Below are 23,002 nucleotides of genomic sequence, written 5' to 3' on the forward strand. Positions count from 1 at the left end.
GATGACTGAGAGATTGCACCTGAGGCATGACTGTGTATGGGGACGTTTTACCTGTTCACTGTATTACGTGCTAGCAGCCAATCTGGCATAGGTTTGTGGTGGTTGGTTTTTTTCTTTAGCTTCTAACCTTAGGGGTAGAAAAGAAGTAAGCACTGGCTGACTTACAGGGGACATAATTTTACAAGGTTGTAAAGGATATCGAGTCTCGTGAATTTGGGGATCTTGATCCTCTGCAAAAAAAATGCCTGAAATGTACCAAAATACAGCAATTTTCAGTTTTATCAATATCTTTTTTTTCATTCTGAGATCAATCCTTTTTTTGAGACCCACAGGTGTGTTTAACAGATGCTCTGAATTGTCTCCCAGACACCTTCGATGCAAGTTCTTGTCACATTTGTATTAGTAAAGGTTTGAATGTCTTGCATCAAACACAATTTTACTCAAATATGTGAATTAAATACATGCTTATGAATTTTCAAGATGAGAGCCCAGATAAGTAGAGTTCTGCTAGCACAGTAGCTGGTAATTCTATTTCTTAGTAATCTGTGATCTGAAAATGAAACACTCATATTCTGGTTTGGCTAATAACATTTAAAAAAACCCCTAAGACTCGATTACTAGGATTTGGCAACCTTAAAAAGAGGAAGAGCACATGATTAATTGATGAGGAAATAAACAGCAGCAATATAATGTGACCTTTAAAGAGCAGCTCATGAAAATCTTTTAAAACATTTGGATCATTTCTACCCAAATTATATATCAAGAATATACTGTCTGTAGTCTTTCTCCTCATTCTGTATTACTACTGACCTGACACCATGGCACGTGGGTTTTGTACTATGAATTCCCTGTGACTAATGTTTCACAGGCTACGTAACAAAGCATGGTCTGGGATTACAAGTCCAGTCTAGTAACCAAACCCCCATATGGGAGATTGTGGTATTCTTGTTTCTTTGAATCAAAACTTTATTGATGTGATTATTTACGTCATGAAATACGCAATGTTCTATTCAGTTTTTATTTTGATCCATGAAATACTTTTATAGTGTAACTGGTCCCATTAATGAATATGTCATAAAAATGCTAGAATCAGGCCCAGAATTTCTGATAACTTTTCATATCGCCTCTTTCCCCAATTGGATTATCTTATTAATAACAAAAATAATATTAAGAAGCTATAGAGTATTGTTCAGCCACAATTCTTAAATACACACATTCAAAGAAAGCTGGAGATCACTTTTTTAATGCTTGTGTTCTAAACGGTTGGAAGGTGGATCCATGAATGTAATCAAAGCTGAAGTATTAGAAAATATTTTGGAATATTTTTTATTTCCTATAGGGCAAATTATTATATATTAAATCTGGCCTTTTTGACATGAGATAGGGCACGAGCAAGCATGTTAAAATTGAACTTGCTTTCTTATAAATGTGGTTTATCAGAATTAAAAAATGAGATATATAACCAGTTCTACTTCAAGTAAGAATTTTTTTTAATCTTTTTGTTGAATTTCAACTTTGAACTAAATTTAAACTATTTTTCCCATGAACAGTAAATTAATTTTCCCATTTAATTAGAACACCTAGAAGTTTTTTGTCTAGGTTGAAAAAAAACAGAGGAAAATAGAAATTCCTCAAATATTTGAACTCACCACCAAAACCCTGCAATTTCTTTGTAATTTTTAATATAAAAGTCTGTTGAATGCTGTAGAATCTATTCTCCATAACATTGTTGTAGTTATGAATGAACAGTAGCATCTTTCATTTATATTCCTTACACTTTCATTACCTTATATTTTTGCTCGCTTAATTACTATATGCATCCATTACTGTGCTCCTGGTTTGTTTCTCTGAAGTGATGCTGAATGTCAGCAGTATACTGGAAGTCAATACTTTCCCATCAGAGCTCAACACCAAAAACTTCAGGAATAATTTAAAGGCCTCCAAAGGTGCAGCCACCTGTGTTCCTTTTCCTTCTCTTTATTCACACAGAAACAGTTGACTCTCAAAAGAACATGACCCAGATCTGAAAATGCAGACAGGTCCTTCCCCTAATTTGCATCTAACTATAAAATATTTGTGTATGAAATTTAATTCAATGCAAAGGTAAACCTGGAAAAGGTGGTTACTATCTCACAGATGCCCTTTCTCTTCCCCCCCCGCCATGCTGGAGGGGATCCAAGAGCTCCTTACCTCCCTGGATGTTGCTTTTTTCTCCCCCAGAGAAAAAACTCTCACGTGGCCAGTACAAAGAGAATTGTTTATGCTTTTCTGAGTGAATGCCAAGAAAAAAAGAAAACAGAGACAAAACCCTTTTTGAATTTGCTACTTTAATTTTCTGACAGTCTGTCACACAGAAGCATAAAAATCCTAAAAAAATCAGTTTATATATTTCCTTTAAAACTATTTGGAAAACTGAGTGTGCACTAGCCTTTGAAGATACTATAATCTGGGTTGAAAGCATAAGCGTAGGCATATTAGAAACTTCTTTATTCCTTTTGTTTTCTCTTAGAAATTGAATGGGACAAATCATCACAGTGCTGTTCTCTCAAATGCAATTGAACATCTGCCACAGGATAAGGATTGTCAGGCTTTATGCCTGTGTCTTCAGAACTTTCACACAATAATCTCTACTTTTCCCTGACAGTTACTAGTCATAAGAGGATGTTACCTCAGCTTTCCCTCTTTCTCTTTTGTCCATCTCCTATCATCCAGCCTTCCTAGCTTCTTTCCTACTTCTCTCTTTTGTACATCCTAGCTTTTTCAAGACCTTGTGTTTTCACCATTTTGATAACAACAGAAGTGGAATTCTGCCAGATATATATATATATATTTTTTAAAGTGTCTTCCAGTGTTACCTGTATTTCTTTGGTCTTTTCCTTTTGCTTTCAGAAGGCAATTAGGCTTATACTGTCAGTGGTGACTGTTCAGTTACGTGTCTTTCTCTGTCAGGTTTCCCTGTCAGAACTTCTGAGCCATTTACTAGTTACAACCAAAGGAGATTAACAAGTATTGTAAAAACAAATGTAAGTTCATGCTTTCATTTTGGCCAAGTAACATGCACGTATTTGCCAGCCCGTGAGCATGCCTGTAGCTCAGAACTATATATGATATATAATATGTATAAATGTATGTATATTGGTTTATGTAGGTTTTGTGGTACAGACATCTACCACATCATAGTTATCATACCTCAAGTATTACATGTGGATAGTCAAATAATAAGAGTATCCATAGCAAAAGTTATGCAAAATAGAGGTTTTAAGTGTAGTGAGTGCTATTCAGCCAAACAGCTGTTGCTTAATCACATGCCCAGCAGACCAAGGTACAATGGCTAAAAATCTTTGCAAAAAAAAGAAAACTTGGTGGTATCTGTCACAAAATTCTCCAAAAGATTACTACTGGAAATGACACTTCCTGGAATAAAATTGCAGTAAGGCAGTTAATTTAGATATCTAGAACAAGCCTGCTACAGATACAAGGTACAAATATTAAAGTACTCTGATGCTTCTGTGTTTAATCAACACACATTAATTTAAAATACGCATTTCAATCCCAGTCATTTCATATTGTATATGTATGTATTGGTAAAATAAATATAGGTCTAGTATTGTTTAATAAAAGAATAACAAAATGATTCCTGACATAATCACCTTTAAGCTTACCCCTGACCTCATATATTTTAATTATGCATAAGAGCTAGCAGACCTCCTGTGCAACAAGGAGCCCTTCATTACCTGTAATTCCTATTTTATAACTTTTTTGTTTGATCTGTTCCAAGATTCATTCTGAAGAAATTCAACAGAATAAATTATCATTTTCCCCAACCATTTGACTGTAGCTTTGAATATATAATGTATCCACCCATGTATATTATTTATGAAAGATTGATTATTCTTTCATCTCAATATCTCTTTTATACCAAGAGAACTTCAGATTTAACACTTTCCTTCCTAGACATAAAGATTAGCTGTCCAAATGTGTGACTGCATCCCACATGGGCATATCAAAGCTAGCTGAAAACTCATCTGGGTATGTCAGAGTGAGTTGCAGTTATGTTTTTGACTCGTTGTAGGCTGCTGAAGATAACTCAAGGGACGGGAAGGTGAATAGGTGAATGGACTTCTTTGTTCTAATCGATGCCTTGATTGATGAAAAGCGGGCTGTTAAGCCAGATCAACACAGAATTTTAAATTAAACCTTTGGGTCTGATTTACTGCTTTGCTGCACCAGTTTTAAACCAGTAAATGGAGAAGTACTGAGCTGAAACTATCAAGGAAAATGGGAATAAACATGAACTGAAGGTATATAGTTGGAAGCCATTTGGGTTTCACTGGGTTTGCTATGTTTCCATAAATAGAATGAAAATAAATAAAACAATGTTTGAGTTGGGAAAATTCTGCATTTGCTTTTACCTCCAGGTTTTGGTAAACCTGAGAGATCCATGTTTCTCAAGGACAGATGGCTTCATTACCACTTATACTGCCCTGCTGTCACTTTACAAATTTCATACCAGTCAGAGTAACAATGGTGAGAACTTCTGTCTTGTGAATGCATTATCTTTCTTTAGACTGTTCTCAGGATGGTCTCACAGGAAAGGGTAAATTAAATATGCTTTCTACTGGTACAGCTTTTCAAACATGCATGCATACACACAGTTCTCAGCAGCTCAGATCAGATATAATTTTGGTTCCTTTCTTAGAGTACTGCACCAGTTACTGATTATGCATGGATATAAGGAAGGAAAACTTAGGATGGCTGAGAAATCTAGGAGCACTCTTTAGCTATGAATTAAATTGCTCCATTACAAGACAAATCTTCAGTGTGACGGCAAATTTTTCAAAGTCCTTTCTTCTGTCCACTCCATAGCCTTTGTCCGGTTTGGATTCAGCTTTAGCTATTTTTTATGTGGAAACAGATCTTATCTGAAAGCTAACTTAGTGACAGTAAGATGGGTTACTTGAAGAATATGGACTGCTATGTGGGTCATCTAATGCCCCATGGTGTCCAGTACACTTATTTGTGAGGGCTGGGTTTTTTATAAGTACGTTTTGTGCTTTTTTTCCTATTTGTTCATTTTTTTCGGAATCTACATTTTACCTCTAAGCTGTCAAGCTTGACTGGAAAATGGATGGTCAAGGAATAGTTAATCTTGTAATTCAAGGGTTAATGTAAAAGGTGTCATTCAGAACACCACTACTGCTTTTTAAAATATATCTCTGTCCTGTTAGGTATTTCTTCATAGGTGTTTTGTCAAGTGATGATCTTTGCAAAACATGCAGCTGTTTTGATTTTTGATAACTTTTCTAGTGGTCAGTTATTTTCGCTCTCTTTTTATCTTTTCTCTCCAGTAAAATTATAATTATTCATTCATGCTTTTTGTAGAAAGTCTGTTTCACGTTACTGGGCAAAATAATTGCATTTTTGTTATGAATCCAATATGAAAACAAAAAAATTTTTTTTCAGATTGGGTGAAAGATGGGTTTCCTAAATTATAACTTCTAAAACATAAATCATATAAAGGTCATAACAAATGGTAGATTAAAAGTATGATTTAAAGATATAGAATCAAAATATTTTCATATTATGCTTTTTTTGGGAGGGAGGAGGTTCTTTTGGTCAAAATAACTCTCAATAGAATGCTGAAAGGTTGCTGCAGGTTTTGGTTAAAAATGAATCAAAAAGTTTCACCTAAACTTGGTTTTGCATTTTGTGATAAAAACATGTTGTCAGGTTGTCCAATAAGGTTATCTTTTGAAATGTGTTGCCTAAGTAATAAGTAGAGTAGAAATTATTCAGTCATCACCCTGTCAAGGACTGCATGATTCCCACTGGCATTTTGGAAGATGACACGTGCAAACCAAGGCCCTAATTCTGTAAAGATATCGCATTCTCAAGTTTATACACAAAAACTGCCATGGCAACTTCTATGGGACTACACTGGAAATAAACTATGTTTACTAGCTGCTTTCCTGCAAGGTGTTGTAGTAAAATTAACTCCCATAAAAGCTCTCTGTGTCTTAATTCCTGCTGATTTTAAAAGCCATATTCTTACCAATAAAAGCAATAGGAAGACAATACAGCTTGGTAGTCCATGTGCACACTTGGAGTGCAAAGGAACAGGTTTTCTTTCCAAACCTGCCAAGTATTTGCTGGTTGACCTTAGTAAGTGACTTCAGCTCACTGCCTCAGCTTCTTCCTCTTTAAAGTTACTCTTAACACCTCCTACACAAAACCACAGAGAGCACCCTCTGCAATGAGTATAGGTCTTTCATTGTTTCATTCTTGAACTATTTACTACTGGAAAACAATGAAAGAGCTATACTCATTGCAGTGAATATATTGTCCCCAGTGAATATATTGTCCACTAATAAGATGGGTCTGGATCTAACTTTGTATAGCTCTTGTAGCAAAAACCTTTCAATGCTTTTTATTTCTGATTTTTTTGTGTCCCTTGGTTTCCTTATTGCATCAGTCTAGAAAGCTTTGTCCCACTTCTGTGTCCAGGCATCTAATTTTCTTTGCTTGTTTTGGTTATTTACTGGGGGAGGGGCGGGGGGGGGGGGGGTGGGGGTGGGGGCACGGGGCAGAGAGGAAGGAATAGTTTGGGGGGTTTTTAATGTTTCTGCCCCATTGAAATTCTTACAGCTTTTTACAAGAACAGGAAAATTCCCTTTTTTGCTCCATGCAATGCAGTTCTGCACTCAAATGAATAAAAGTTTTCTGTATGAGATTTACCCTATAAACCAAAGGAAGGCAGTCCCTTCATTACTAATACCTCTGCATGACTTAATCTGATTCACTGCAGTTAAACTTTGCTGAAGTGGTTTGTGGCTAGAGGCTATTACTCCTCCATCGCAGAGAGATTCTGAAGTGCTGGCTGGGGATCTTGTCTTCAACAAACACAGTTGATGCTCAGGCATAGGCTTTTGGCTGCCTATACTGTTCCCATCTGTTTCCATGGCATTGTTCCTGCTCACAAGGTGATATGCCAGTTCTAATAGGACAGAAGTGCCAAATAAAGATTAGTTTGGATAGGTGGACTCATTTATGCTCTAAAAGCCCTGTCTTGTGCAAGAATTACCCCTTCTAGAACCTTAATGTCGTGCATGCACTGTGCTTTTTTCCATTTGTTCTTGCTAGTTTCTCTCTGTACAGTACCTTTTCCTCCTAAAGGCTGCTCTCTCAAACACTATGAAGTCAAGGGTGCCCCCAGGCATTAGTCTGCCTCCATCAGCACACCCTACTGAACCGGAGAGAGTGTCTAATTCAGCTCCAGTGAATTATTTAATTTGTTTTACGACCTAACCAAGAACGCTGTGGTTGATTATGATATCACATCCTGTTAGTTCTTAGTATATCACACTACTTCTCTTGCTACATGATCATTGTCCTACTTCTTAAATAAATATTGCACTACCATGCATTTAGTTATTCAAAGAGTAACTCTGTGAGTAACTCTGTAAGTATCTCTATAAGTAAAGGGCTTTCTTTTCATGTTTATATGTCATTGTTCTAAGGTCCTCAAGCCATTCTTATTGATCCTGAAGCTCTTAAGGTTAAAAGTTCCCTTCTTTCAAAAAATATCAATTTTAATAATTTATCTGTTACTCTTCTAATATACATTTCTTTTTGAACTGTCTTATCTTCAGGGGAAAAGGCAGTTAACAATGAGAAAAAAATATATTTGCAGTCTTAGGCTCCTTTGTTTTTTCTAAAGTACTTTCTATTCTATCCATCCTTTTGGCAAAGCCTGTAGAATTTGTCATTTTGGGTCCACTTTAACTAAAGTTTGTCAGTATGATATTAGATAGCCATGCTAAAGATGTGTAGCTCAAATTTCCATGCAGGTCTGCTCTGTATCTAGATATATTCTGAAGTTGCTTGGAAGGTGTCCTGCCATTGTGGTAGCCCTTGTGCAGCCTTCAGTAGTGTTTTAACTATGATCATGAGACTGAAAAATCAGTGAGGATGGAGTCATTTTATAAAAGCTAAAGAAATTGTTATAAACAAACTATATCATTTATTGCAGAAGGAAAAGGAACTTGATCCATGGAAAATGAACTATATACTGGTAGACCAAGAAGGGAGTCTAGGCCGTTGCTCAGGTTATATTAGTTTTCAGTAGCTCAGTATCTCTGCCTCCCACTCTGTTAACATCTCTGTCTCTTAATTTTATTCTTCTACGGAGATTTTTTTTTAATTACCTTTTCTTTATTTTCTCCATTCAAAATTAATGACTGAATAATCATTAATTGTAAATTAATATGCCTGAAGGTGAAGAGACCAGCACTATAACTTCTCAGGAGTGAAGTAAACTCAAGGCTTTATCGCTTCCCCACAACATTCCTGGAGATTTCCAGTTGTGCGCCAAGTTTTCAGCAAGGAGAAATGTAGACTATACCCTTTAAAAACCCAATCTCTCTGTTAGACTTTTGTGCACACAGAGAAAATGAGCATTTTCCCAAGATACCACGTGTGCTTGGATACCACCAATGTTCCTTTCCAGTTTTACTCTGCAAGTAAAGCTAGACTAGCAAAACGTTAGTCTCAAGAACATGTTTTTGCTTAGTCCTTATTTATACATCATGGGATTAGTTAATCAACCTATAATAAACCAACTATCTTAAGTGACTAATATACAAAATTGCAGAGTGCATTTTTATATTACGGACATTTATGGATGCGAAAGGCAATAGCTATCCAGCCATGACCGCTTTTGGAAATTTGAAGCAGGTTTTGGCCCTGAGTTTGGTGAGCAATTTTTAGTTTTATAACCTTTCTCAGGAGCATTGAGAAAGTGGGACTCAGCTAAAATAAACGTGCAGAATAATTTTGCTCGTTTTCTCAGACACATAGGCAATGGCAGATCCCAGTTCTGCGGCTCTTCTGGCTTTTATTTTTTTGCACAATATTATCTGTGTACAGTAGTCTGAACCAATATTTGATCCATTGCAAAGACAGTTGAAGACCAAAATCAGCTTATTTAACTTCAAAAATCTGAACCTCTAAAACTAAGTGTTAATTAACAACATGTAAGAATAAGTAATGAGCTGAGATGGAATTTTGAGAAGCTGTGCTGCACACGGATTTCTTCTGAGGTACGCACTATGCACAAGCTATGCACAGGTACCTCCTCTGCTGAGTTTTGTTGTCAGATGTCATGCAGGAATTTACTGATTCGTCATATACACACTCACTTATAAATAACTAATATGCTTGCTGGGAGGAATTGTAAATGATCAACAGAACACAGAATGTCAAGTCCTGCATTTCTTTAATAAAACTCCTGATGTGCCTCATAGCAGAGTATCAAGTGTCTAAAGAAGCCCTGTTGCTCTTTCAGCAACAGAAGAAATAGCTCACATCATTTGCCGTTTTGATGCGAACGGTGACTTTACAGGGTTTTTTTAATATTAAGTTCTTTTTTCTTTAATTTCTACTATAATACTTTATTATCATTTAATTAATTATTGGAATTGTTAATTATGGTAGGGAAGGAATGGCTCACAGAACACCATCTGAGGACTGCGTGCATGGTAGAGTGTAATAACAGTTTTTAAACGTGTCCTTCAGAGTTCCTGTACAACATGTACAATTCACATCCCCTTACATTTGCATATTATACTTTAAATAATGCCAAATTAAGACATTTCAATTAATAGCTCTTGTGCTATGCATCTCAAACACTTTCTGTTGAGGTAATTGTCATTTGGTCAGCTTAAATACCTGGCAAACAGAAATGGAAATGAAGAAACTGTTGACAAGCCAACAGATGCAGCAACAATAAATTATTTTAAAGTATCACATCCTGCATTTAAAACTGTACAAAATTCAGGTTAAATGCAGAAAAATTCCAATATATTGCTCTGCATGGAGAAATTATAAATTCCAAACAGGTTTGATTATTTTGCTCCAGCCATCAAAATGTAGAGTTCCTATACTAGCAGGAATACCGGAATAGCCTTTCATTTCCCTAAGTGATGAAATTGGCAATCTCAATACTTAAAATAGCCTATGAATTTTTTTTTTCTATGGTGATGGGGAAAATTTTATTTTTATTAATTCTATCAAAATTTCATGCTGGTGGATAGCAATTACATGACAATGTGGTAGCCTTAACAGAAACTCCAGTACATGTTTTTGGGATGACTACATTAATATAGTGCAAAATGCCAATGGAATGTTTTATCAGCCATCATAAATGACTGTATTAAGCAATAATAAATGAAAAACAGAATGAATAATTGAAAGTCTTCTGAGTCAAGGTGAAAATTGTCATATATATTTTCACTGAAATACTACTTTCTGGGCAGTAGAATGTCAAAAGTCTAGCTGCAGAATAGCAGAGCACTTAGAGCGTTGAGTATCTGAAGATGGAATTCTAAAAATACATGAATCAAAAATCTCTAGCAATTTCAAGCAAAGAGTACACAATGGGCGACACTTTAGCCCCTATCTATATCTTGTGTGATCTTTCCCAGTGTCCTTTATAGCATGGTTTCAATAGCACATTCCATCCTTCTAAAGCATTTGGAGATCTTTGAAGGAAATAAATTTATTATAATTTATTTGATTATATTTTATTAACATTTACAGCCCTAAGTATCTACTTCAAACTGGTATGGGTACTAAACCTTAGATTCCAAATGGCTATCAGAATATCTATAGAATGTCTATAGATTATCAGTAAATCTAGAATATCGTTCCCTTCTCCTAATGACATTTGTGTTGTATAGGTGAATCAAAAAGTCAAATAACATATTTCATTTTCATCACAACATGATTTTGCTGTCTGACATTAATACAAGGTCAAATAAACATCGCATGGGAAGGAAATAAATCCAAATTTGAAGTCTGAAAGGGCAGTCATATTTCTTGAATGTTCTGAATGTCAGCTTTTTGATAGAAAACTAATACAACAGCAAGGAGTGTGTACATATGCCAGCTCGAGTTGTCTTTTGTATTCATATCAAAGTTTAATTTCTTTGAATCCTTTGTGTTTCCCATTCAGCAGTATCTTATGGCATTTATAATGTTTCTCTTAAACTGCAGCAAATGAAAGACTTTGAAAGGTCAGACATTCTTTACCATTTAAAATAAAATAAAGCTAAGTTAATAGATATTATTTAATAAAACAGAAAATGATGTTTCACATACATCTGTTGTTAAAGATGAACTTCCCTTTGCGTTTTGGTACCATATAGTGTCTTGTGGATTTTAAGTTCTTCTGACAAAATATTACACTGAGTGTCCTAATAACAAAGAAGATGATTTTTTAAAAAAAAATGGGCTCCATTGTGCCCTGTGAGTATAATGGTAAAGTTATCATTCAAAGGCAGCCGGATTAATACAGTCGTCCTGTGACCTACATGTACTGGAAAATGAAATCTCATGTCAAAAATAAGAACAGTAAATTAATATTTAATTCAATAGCTGAGAACAGGCAATATTCTCTCACTTTGTAATGTTACTTTTGTTTGGTTATATTTAGTGTGTATGGTAAAAATAAGTAAACATGAAATTCAGTGTAAGATTTCCCCAAAAGATTTTGGTTTAGGATTTTCTTGAGGGTGTCCATAGTTATTTCTGATAAAAAGCTGAGACTGTCACTCTTCCTTGCCAAAAGGGGTCATAATATTCAGCAAATTTAGCTGGTGCTCTTTATAGGGTTACCTTGTAATGGCCTGAATTTTCTGTATCTAGTGATGAATTGTAATAAGATTTTTTTTTTAACTTGTTACTTGTTCCTAAAGAGCTTAGGGCATATTTTTCTGTATACTGAGTAACAGTTTTCTTTGAAATAATCCTCCTAGAATGAACTAATGTGTTCATGATTATAAGCATCTGCTCTTAACAAATAAAATAAGAGAAAAGTTATCAAGAGGAAAAATAATAAGAACTGAAAACAGTTTAGAAGACAGTGCCTCATTCTAACACTGGTATCTCCAGTCCTCTTGTTACTTATGGGTTAGGTGTTACATAGGGCATTGCTATTTCCATTTCCAAGGTCCAAAATCCACCCTAATTTAGCACACATTAGTTAGCTGCGCATTCTAACCTGAAAGTATCTAAATGATTTTTTTCTAAGTTTGCAGACAATCTGTAATTTCATAGGGACGAGCATTTAGTTCTGCAACTCTGATCTTGAACTGATATTGTAACCAATAAGACGTATGAAGAAAACAATACATCAGATACATTTTCTGCAAGTTCCTTTAAAGTGCAAGACAATAATAAGAATTTTTATTATGCCCGATAAAGAAGTAAATGAAAAAAAATGAAAGTATTTTCTGACATAGACAATCTAGTAGGCAAAAATATTCCCAAACCCAGAAAAATGTTAATTCGAATTCTCAGGTGAACCAAATAATCTCTGGAAGCACAAAGGAGCTATTGAAGATGCCCCCAGCCGCAGAGCAGCCTCACAGTATGCTAGCCAGGGGCAGAAACTGCTCCTTTTCAAAGGAACACTGATGTGAATCCCGGTGCACAGTGCTGATGCTCATTCTGCCCTGCAGTTGCAGGTTGGGCCTCACAGTAACAAGGAAGGGGAAATTGGAGGATGTTAGCTTTAAGGTTTTGGCATAGAGCAACGATTCTTTTAGGATGTTTCCTCCCTCAGAAAGGTGGATGATCACATGTGGAACAATCTATTTCTAATTTTAATCAGTGTGTTTAAAAAAAAAAAAAACCAACACCAAAAACCCCACAAAATTCATACAGGAAGAAGTTATTTTGAGATTTTTTTCCTAATTAGACATTCAATATTTTTAATTGTTTTCATTGTTCTGAAAGCAGAGAAACAACTATGAGTGGAAAGAAAATCTTCACAATCCCTAGTTATTTCTTTAAATAAAGACCTAGATAGAAGGGATTTAATCTCATCCTCTTTCATTATTGCCTGTGAAATGAGGTGAGAATATATAATCCTCATACTTCTACCAGGGGCTCAGTCAGGACACTGTGCAAGAACCAATTGTTACAGTAATTGAATTTCAGCAAAATTTATGAATACTCTTCAATAATGTCAAGTTTATTGAAATCTAAAAATAAAGAAACAGAATACTATTCTGAATTATGACTTAAGAAAGAACTGTAATATATACAACTTGGAGACCATTATTAATAAAGAAAACATACTGTACTTCACAGGAAATTAGTTTTCTAACTATTTGTGCTATTGTGAATTGTTAATGCATGTAATCATTTGTAAGGAATGTTTTCCAAAATTTATCTTCAACGCATTATCCAAAACATTAAATGAAGATCAGTGGAGATGTCTGTAGCATCATGATAGCAGTGAACAAGGGAAACTGAACATAGAACATTAAAACCTTTCTATCATAATAATCATCTGGTGAGGGGCCAGACAGTTCATTGTGGTCATATCCAACAAGGAATTTGAACATCCTGAAGAAATATACTGTCGTTTACATATAGCTTATTACTGTTATTATTACCTATTGTGTGTGGATTTGCAATGTTGGACAAAGGAGAGAGAGAGAGAGATGAAAGGCTATGATAACATGTAGGATCAGCTGATGGCATGGATTATTTTGAAGAGAGGACTAACTGGAAAGCGGTACCTCATGGTGAACAGGGTAGACAGGGAATATCCATGTTCTCCCTGCACCCATTTTACTCTCCTGTCCTCTTTTCTGTGTAGTGTACTTCTCTCTTTCTACCTTCCCTTCCTGATATCCTCTGTGCCACTTTTCCAGATTGAAGTCTAGAATTTGGCATCTGTACCTCTTTGATGACTTTAAGAAATGCAACTTTCTTGCAATACAATGTCAATTGCAATGGAAATTCAGGTGGTCAAATTGCTTCTTTCCTTAAAGTATTAGCTGGATTTCTTCCAGAAGAAAAAACTGGGTCCTAGCTCACGAATGAAAAAAAAGGCTGTTAAAAGTAGAATGAGCGGAGTAGGAAGAAGGAAAATGGAAGAAAAGAAATTTCTAACAAAGAGAACCAGGGCTAAGGCTGAGGAAATAGTGCAGGGCTGCTTTATCCCAGCAGCCTGGTTATCCATGAAGCAAGAGGGATTGTTGATATATATTCCAGTTCTCCTCTTGTGTAAATCTTTGGTGATAAAGAATGTAAGGAGGCTTTTCTTCCATTCAGGGACAGAAACAGCTGTTTGATGCTGTTTCTGGAGACTGTTTTCCAGATTTGGACAGTCACTCTCCCATAGGCTTCTTAGTCAACTCATCACAGAGTTGAGCTCTACTCCCATTTCAAAATATTTGCAAAGTCTGACAGTTTTTTCTGTAATTGATGATCTTAAAGGTCTTTTCCAACCTCAACAATTCTGTCGTTCTATGATACAGACTAACAGGTAGTAAGATAAAGTTGATTCCAAAAGGAAATTAATGTGAAAGTTCACAGATCAGGTCGTGTATAGTTTCAGTCTTCCTGTCTGAATATTCAATGAGACAGTAGTGTACCTCTAGACGTCTAGATTTGCAAAGAGGTAGACTATAAAACATGCTTTTTACAAAACTGAAGTTTGGGGTTTTTTGGAGACCACTGAAAAACCTGACAGCCCATAAATCTGTGAAGTCCACCCAGTTTAGGTTCATTTATAAGTTTGCTTTAGTCAAGAGTTCTCCTTCTTGGATGGAAAGATGGATCCACATACCTGAATTTTAACAAAAAAAATGTAATGTATCCTACAAAACAATAATACTGACAAATCTAAATCAAATAATGAGGATGGGTATAAATAAATATAGAGTTTGGGATTTTGTTTAAGTCAACAAATATTGGAAAGAGAAAATTAGAAAATGTGTGTTATACCGTGGTAATCAATGTATTCCCAGTTACTGCTTTCAGCAGGACTCAACTAGAAACTGGATCATTATTATTTCATCTGATTGATTACCTATACTGTTATACTGTAACAATTACCTATGAAATAATTGACCTTTTTCAGTAGAACAACCTGAGGTACTTGTCATGTCAATAAAATGCAGCATGATATCAAGTCTGATCTTAAATTTAAGAACGAAGTATACTAATATTAGAAGATAATTACAAGAATGTGACAGAAATGGACAGGACTGTCTTTAAACTATCATATTAAGATAGCTTGCAGCAATGGGCTTTCTGAAAATGAGCACCCCTGAACACATCATAATTTGGTTTATAGAGGACCAGATATAGCTCAGTAAAAGATTACCTGTTGGTTTTAGGATGTTTAGAAGAAATGTTAGCAGAAACGTGTCTTTAGAACATTTAACATTACAGTCGTCTACTCTCTGCTGTACCAGAGGATTTAACAGTCAGGTTATGGGACTCGGAGAGAGGATTTAATTCATTACAGGTATGTTTTCAGCGGGCTGAACTGATGCCTTCTGCTCCAAGACTGAACCACGATGCTGAGCATTAGCACTTCATCATTCTGTTTAGTCAGAGAGTGTGATAGAAAGTCCATCAGTCTTTCAGCAGTGGGTCCAGACCATAAGAGACAATGCCAAATTGTACTGGAAGATGACTGTTACAGTTCTGAAGTCCACCTCAAGTTAATGTCCTCATCCAAAAGCCTGATTCATTTGTGAACTGCTTAGATTCAAGTTGCTAACACAAAAATCCAAATGCTTTTCTGTGCGCCTTGTGCCTGGAGGACAGTGCACATTCTCATTAATATAGCAGTGTCACCTATGATTGGATTGATGGAAATGATTTACAGAGGATTAGGAAATCTTGTTCTGTTTTACCAATAAACAGTGTTACATTATCACATTTCAATAGCTAATTCTATTGCTGTGCCTTTTCTCTTGAAAATTAACATGATTTTCAGAAGGAAAATAATTACGTGTCATTCATAATCCATTAACTAGAGAAAAAAAAGAAAACTGGGTGCTTATTTTCAGAGAGAGAAGTCTAGAGTATCTACACTTCCCTCATGTGGTGTGTTAGTGTAAAGGCTTCTACTAACTGTATTAATCAAATGCAATCTGGTAACTCGTATTCCTCTTATTTGAATAGAATTATTTAGGAGCATCAGAAATAAACTTTAAGAAAAGGAGCTTAATTTGAAGACTGTTGCCAGTTTTAATGCTGGTGAATACTGTAGGAGTTAAATCCAGAGTTACTGTGATTTGGCAAGAAAAGCAAGTAGGAGCACATGAACATGGACACTGATTCCTTTTTTTTTTTTTTGCAATACAAGCAAGTAAACGCTAAAAAATGCAAGCAAAACCACTAATGGTTGTCCCTTACACAGAGATTTTCATCAGCAAATCTCAGGAGTGTATTTTATAGAAAATATAATCAGTCCCATTTTACAGCTCAGGAAGTTGAAGCACTAGAAGGGCAAGGGATTTAGACAGGCAATTGCAGCACTGCTTAGAGACCTCAATGCCAGTCTGTTCCTTTAGTCGTCAACTTTGCTGTCGCTGTAATAATACAGGTTACTTCTAAAGAGACTACGCTAGTTACTGGGCATTTTTTTGTAAGGACAATTTTGTTCCTTTCTTTTTTCTTGTTTTTCTTTTTCAGCTCCCAAACAGTTTAGGAGACAATAGCTTTTTTATTTTTTTTTTTTCAATTCTAAATTAGGCAGGCAAATTTAATGATTTTTCAAATGCATTTGTTGTTTTTAAATACCACTTGCCAAAGAACCATTAGAGCTATGATTAATTCCTTCTGTCACAGGAAAAAAAAAATGAAAATAAGCCATGAAAAAGCTGCAAGGCTTTTAAGTATGAATAATTTGCTGATGGTCTAGGAAGGGATTACAGTGCTGAATACACATATCTATAAATATTAAAACAGATTTTTTTTAACAAAACTATACTTCAGGACATGCTTACAACAGCTAAAATAACTGTAGAATTGTGTTTTATTTCTGTTCTCTGTCAACTTTCAAGAAATTGATGTTTCAGAAGAGCCATCATGCCAAAATATTTAAATCAATCTAACCTACTTTAACTTTAATCTTCACAAATCAGCCAGACTTCATTTGGTTTCTGACTTCTTGTTGGAAGGTTTACATAATTCTGGATTGTTATTTAATGCTTCATTTCAACTGAAGTACTGACTATGTTCAAGATGTGACTACTGCTCCCCACATGCTTCTGTTTCTCCACTGTTTGTAGAGGAGTATGCTCTTCTAATTTGAGTATATCACTGAATATTTTGGGTTTACTCTGTGAAGGCCTGACCCACTGAAGCTGATGCAAGTGTTATCATTGTTAGCAGCAGACTTTGTTCCTTCCAGGCTTATACCACATAGCAGTATTTACAGTCATGTTGTAAATATAGCAGTATAGAAGCAATGACAGGAATTTTGCAGAATTTTCTTGCAAAGACAGAGAATCTGTGATAGCAGGCATGCAAGAGTTACAAAGTAGGAGAAAAACAGTCACTATTGGTGTTTAGATGTGTGTTTGTGTGTCACAAAGCAGAACAAATCTCTGGATGTAGATCATGGGCAGGTGTTAGCTTCCACCACATAATATCAATTTACAGCATGTGTTTTGATTTGGAACAGACAGATGTTGTGGGGTTATTTTCCTCTAATGCTTGAAATACTTCGCTTCCCTAACTTAAGTTGCTGATACTTTACTTCTCTGTCCTTCAGAACTGTGACTTATGCCTTTAAAATAATGCAAGACTTAATGCATGAATAGTTCTTGCTTTGGATTTTGGCTAAGGCTGTGAATATGTGTGAGGTTTGAAACAGAAAGGCAGAAGAGCTGTCTTTATTGCTGAATTGTGCTGCTCTTCTGACTTCTGAACACTGAAATAGGTGGTTGTCTCTTGCAGCTAGCTTTGCGGTCTGTTAGGTACATAAACAAATTTTAACTACAGCTATGCGGCCCAAAGCTGGTTTTGTGATAACTATTGTTTCTAGACAATGTGACAAACACTTTTTAAATCATTTACCCATTTTCTTCACCTGTCTCCCTTGGAAATCAGTTTTTTCAAGTAAAGTTATTGGTAAAAATAGGATATTTTATCTCACTGCCTATAACATTACAGCACCATATGGATCATTAAGGCCTACAAATGCTTAAAGTAGGGCTCATGAGGAGAGTACAAGTTGACTTTCACATTCACTGAATAGACATTACTCCTGGAATATTATCATACTGGGGATTAGTTTGTAAAGAACAGAACTATACAATGAAAGAACTATTAAATGGCCAGCAATTGACTGCAAGCCAACACAGACGTGCTCACTTGATAAGACTAGGTTTATTTAAGAGACAAATTATAATAGTTTATTATAGAGAGGAAAAAAAAAACACATTAGCATGACAGTATCTGATGCAACATTCCATTTCACTGCAAGTCACAAACTGAATAAATCAACATGATTACAAACTTAATCTTCTTATGACTTATAGACTGTGGCACTCTGGGATGCATCCTGCTGCAAGGAAGGTAAGTGGGATTTGCTGCAAAATTTGTGTTGCTAATGCAGCTGTTGGCAAGAGGTTGCTATGCAGATTCCTGATGTCCAGCATCCCTTCACTTTCTTGGCCATTTTCACCTTTGTTACTGGCTTCCCATCCCCTCTGGTGCTGCTGTTTTCTGGGCTTTTCCTAATACAGGCTATGTGCTTGTTGTCTAATCAGCATGGTGGGGCCGTGGGTGGGGGTGGTATTTTGTGTGATTTCTTCCATCTTAGTCCTTCAGACTCACCAGCTGTAGTTTAGTGTCCTGTGTCCTAGCTAACACTAGGCTAGAAACTCACATAAACCAAGTACCAGTGTGATACAGGTGCAATACTTCCTTTATCTGTATCTATAGTCATCCTCTTTAACAGTTAATCTCCAGGTATACGGATTAAGCATTGTGAATTTTGTAAGTGCATGCTTAGAAGCTAGAAGAGCATGCACTCAGCATACCATAGAGTAAATAAAGGCTAGCTACAGTTTTGGTATTCTGTAGGGTTTGGATATTGGATTTGTTACTTGTTTTCATGACATTCAAAAGAACTGAAGCTTGGCTTCAGTTACGGTAAGTTAAGGTAGTTAAGGCAGAGCATGCAGAATAATGTTAATTTGGCCTATCTAATAGAAATAATTCAATATCTGCAAGAAAGAGAAAAAGTAATTACTAGCATATTGCTACAACCAGCCATTGAGATAAAATAGTGAGAAGCAGGTCAACATTTTAATTTTTAAAAAGTATTTTAAGATGCAAAATTGTAGCTGTTTGCCCTAAAAATTTCGGCTGTTTTTTAAACAGAATGTAAGTCGGATCTTAAGTGCATTGAATTGAATAGAGTGGTTCCTTGAATTTTTATGGCACTGTGTATTGTACAGTCAGTAATCAATGATTTGGAGCTACATTTTTCACAGTACGCTGAAAGCTGCATGCATGAGTGAATAACAATAGCAGATGCACCTCTCCCCCACCCAATGAATATTCTTGGGTAATTCCTTCAAGCCAATAGAAAAAACTTTGGCAGAATCTTTCTGAGGCTTTCAGCTAAAATTATAGGAGTGAAAGACTCTGAATAAATTACCTGCATGTTTAATTCATGCTCAAAATACAGCTTGTTCATTCCGTCTCCACCCTCTGTATACAATCTCAGTATATAATATATAATGCCTATTAAAAGTGGAAAATTGACTTGATAAACAGGTGTACCACAGATGAAGCCTGTTATGTGTCTTCAATTTTGTGTGTTAAACGTCTTAATCATGATTCATGACACTAGATAACATATAGTTAGGTATTATCATAATCAGGTATGATTTTATCATAGATCTATGTACAAATTATGTTAAATAATTGTTTTGAAATCACATCTAATCATGAGAAACAGCATCCTGGATAATACTTCAAACACAGTTCAGGTTACAGTCCTTGCAGCTACCTAATTGATAGCTTGTTTTTCATGCATATAAAGAAATTCTTATACCTGAAAACATGAAGACCATACAGGCCTGGTGGACTTGCAGCTTATCCATGCAAAAAAAAAAAAATTAATTCACCTGTAAACAGGAGAGATTATTTTATTTTATCTTTTCAGCTGTAGAATTTTTCTTGATGAAGTCACCAAGATTAGGGAAAGCACAGTGGCTCTATAGTACAGATCAGACTGCTGGGCTGGGGCCTGTGTTAAAAAATTACAATACATAAGCTCAGCAAAAGGCAGCAGAAATGAATAAAAGGTCCTACCATGCAAACACCCCTCTGTTTTTAATGAGTCAGTATTTCTGAATGAATAATTTAGAAAATAAATTGAACTTCTTTTTCCTGCATTCAGAATAGTATCGAAAGGAACCCTATTTTGTTCACATTTATCTATTATTCATAAGTAAATGCTCCCCTGAGATCGATCACTCTTTGTTCTTTGAAATGTTTGCTGTAATTTTTCCATAGCGTGGTATTATGTTTGTGTTGGTTTGGACGAGTGCTCAAGAAGCCCTGCTGTGTGTATTCAAATATAACATTCCTCTTACAGAGCCATGTCCATCTCTTCTACATGGGCTCTTCAGCTCTCCTTCCATCTCTTGCTTTTCATTCTCAAATGAGAGTATTACAAAATTATTTACCATTCCATAGTACAATATACTGCTTTAATTCTGCAACTTTGAAACTTCACCCTGTGGCTAGCTTTTGGAAATCCTCAGTCTCACTCAGTTCTAGCAGTTCAAACATCACACCTTTAACTGTATTTCCAAATGTACTATTTATAATGAAATGACTACAAATATAAAGTTGATCTTTTGAGAGATGTAACTAAAAGATCACTAGTTTGCATAATAGATTAGAGGTCACTTGGACCTTGAATTTAAGAACAAAATAAGTATAGGCATGTAACATGGTATAAGGAAGATAACATTGTCTTTATTAATAAAGGAATAAGCTACTTAGAACTGTATTAGAACAACATGCCAGAGTTAATATACAACATTAACATGTTAGTCTGCACTTTTTTATTTTTCTTTAAAGAGGGTACAATGATTTTATGGCATTGTGTTCTTATATATCACTTAGCTATATTTTCAAAGTTACTTCTGAGACACTTCTTAATATTTGACAACATTGTATGTCTGGAAACTTTATGGGAATAATGTAAATGTTACTTATGTTAACAAATAAGATACTCCAACTGGAGTGTGTTAGATAGCCATTTCAGATAGTTTACAAATGGATTTATGGTGCATTTGTAAATTAGATATTTTAGGGAGAAAAACAGCACGTTTGAAGGCTAAGTTAGATCTCTGATAAAAGTTCTCTGATATTTGTAGTTCAATAGTTTCTGCTGTAGTCCTATAGATCTTTATTTCTTGTTTCTACTAAGCCAAATGGGTTGGGAATACAATAACAGACTGTTAAGGTTTGCTCTTAGAATACCTATGAGATGAACAGACTTTGTTGCTTTCTAATCCAAGCATATAACTTGTTTCTCTTCAGACAACTCAGGAAGAAGAGATATATTAGTGTGTAAAGGTAAACAAAATGTAAGAGTAGATGAAAATCCCATGTACAATTTGGGTACAAAAATGAGCCGCGAAAATATTAATTGCACAGACTCCAAAATATATAATACAAACCCCCCCAAAACAACCAGATATGAGAAAGTAAACAACAACATTCTTATTGTAGCGTTATAGACTACAAACCCAATAAAATCAAACATTCAGATGTTTCTTGCTTTTCAGCTGGGAACATCTTTGTCGGCAAGGTCTGATTACTTCTTCCTGTATTTTTAAGGGAATTTTCCATTAAATTGAATGTAAGAATATCTGACTTTTTCGAAGAAAAATATTGCCACAATCTCTGTTTAGTTATTGGTTGTAGAGTTAGAGTGTTCAGCTTTCTCGAATGAGAAACACAGTTTATTCTTCATAAAATGTTGTATAAAATGTTGTTATAAAACAACATTTTATCCTTCCTAAAATGTTGTAATCGATGTATACATTTTTTAAGGGTTGGAGAATAGTATTTAAGGTCTCAGTAATTATCTTTATTCAACAAGGAAGTCATGCTAACTGAGAGACTGGACTGGTGAACCTGAATTGCTTTGCTTGTGTGACAAGTTTTTGCATTCTGCTATTGCCACATTAACAACTGATGTTGAGTTTCTAATGCAAAAAGCCATGGTTATGTGAGCAGTTATTTTAAATACAGAAGAAAATGTTTTTAACCAGTTTGGGAAGATGGGTAGCAGGGGAATGTGGAGAAAAGAAGTGGGAATGGCAAGACAGAAAAGTTATGAGATTAACACTTTTCCTTTTTTCTTTTGTTGGGTGTGAAGATATATACATATATTTTCATATGCTTTCTCAGGTTATCAAGCCGTTATTCAAAGATAGCTTTTTTTTATCATGCATATCCAATAAGTAATTTACCCTGAAAGGCAATAATATAAAGAGAGTAGTGGGGCAAGACTTTTTAATTCTCAGATTATTAAAAAAACCCAAAACAACCCATAGAAAAGGCCCTTTGATTACCAGCTCTGAAATTCTATTAGAAAACCTTGAACTAAACAGAAAGATGGCATCTCTTGCTTCTTGTAAATATAATTTTAAGTTTCGGTTCCATACATCCTATGAAAATCAACAGGAGTATGTGTAACTTCTGGATCTGAATTCCCATTTATTTCAGTGTAAAGAAAATCTCAGTAAATGTTCAAATAGAAACATTTTACAGACGCAGGTGTTTTCATAATTATACACTTCAGGTAGTTTCTATTTTTTGTGAAGTGTTTGGCACTGACTATCCCTCAGAAACAGATACAGGCTCTTGGCTGCATATAGTCCAGTTTTCACATGGCAGTTCCACTGATTTATTTCCACTGGCTTAAATGAGAAATTTAGTCGTGCAAGGAATGCACATTAAGAGGAAAGAACATAGAAGTTTGGTTAATGTCTGGTTATAGGGGCTTTTCCCTCTCAGTGGTGATAAGGTGAGGAGTTTTATCACGTTATCAAGAGAACACTTAATATCCATTTTAGGCATTTTATATTTTAGTTAAAAAGTTGATATTACTAACAAAATAACTAACATCACATGTTGTGGTCATTGCCAC

Source organism: Nyctibius grandis, chromosome 19, assembly GCF_013368605.1.
Source record: "Nyctibius grandis isolate bNycGra1 chromosome 19, bNycGra1.pri, whole genome shotgun sequence".
Taxonomy (NCBI): Eukaryota; Metazoa; Chordata; class Aves; order Nyctibiiformes; family Nyctibiidae; genus Nyctibius; species Nyctibius grandis.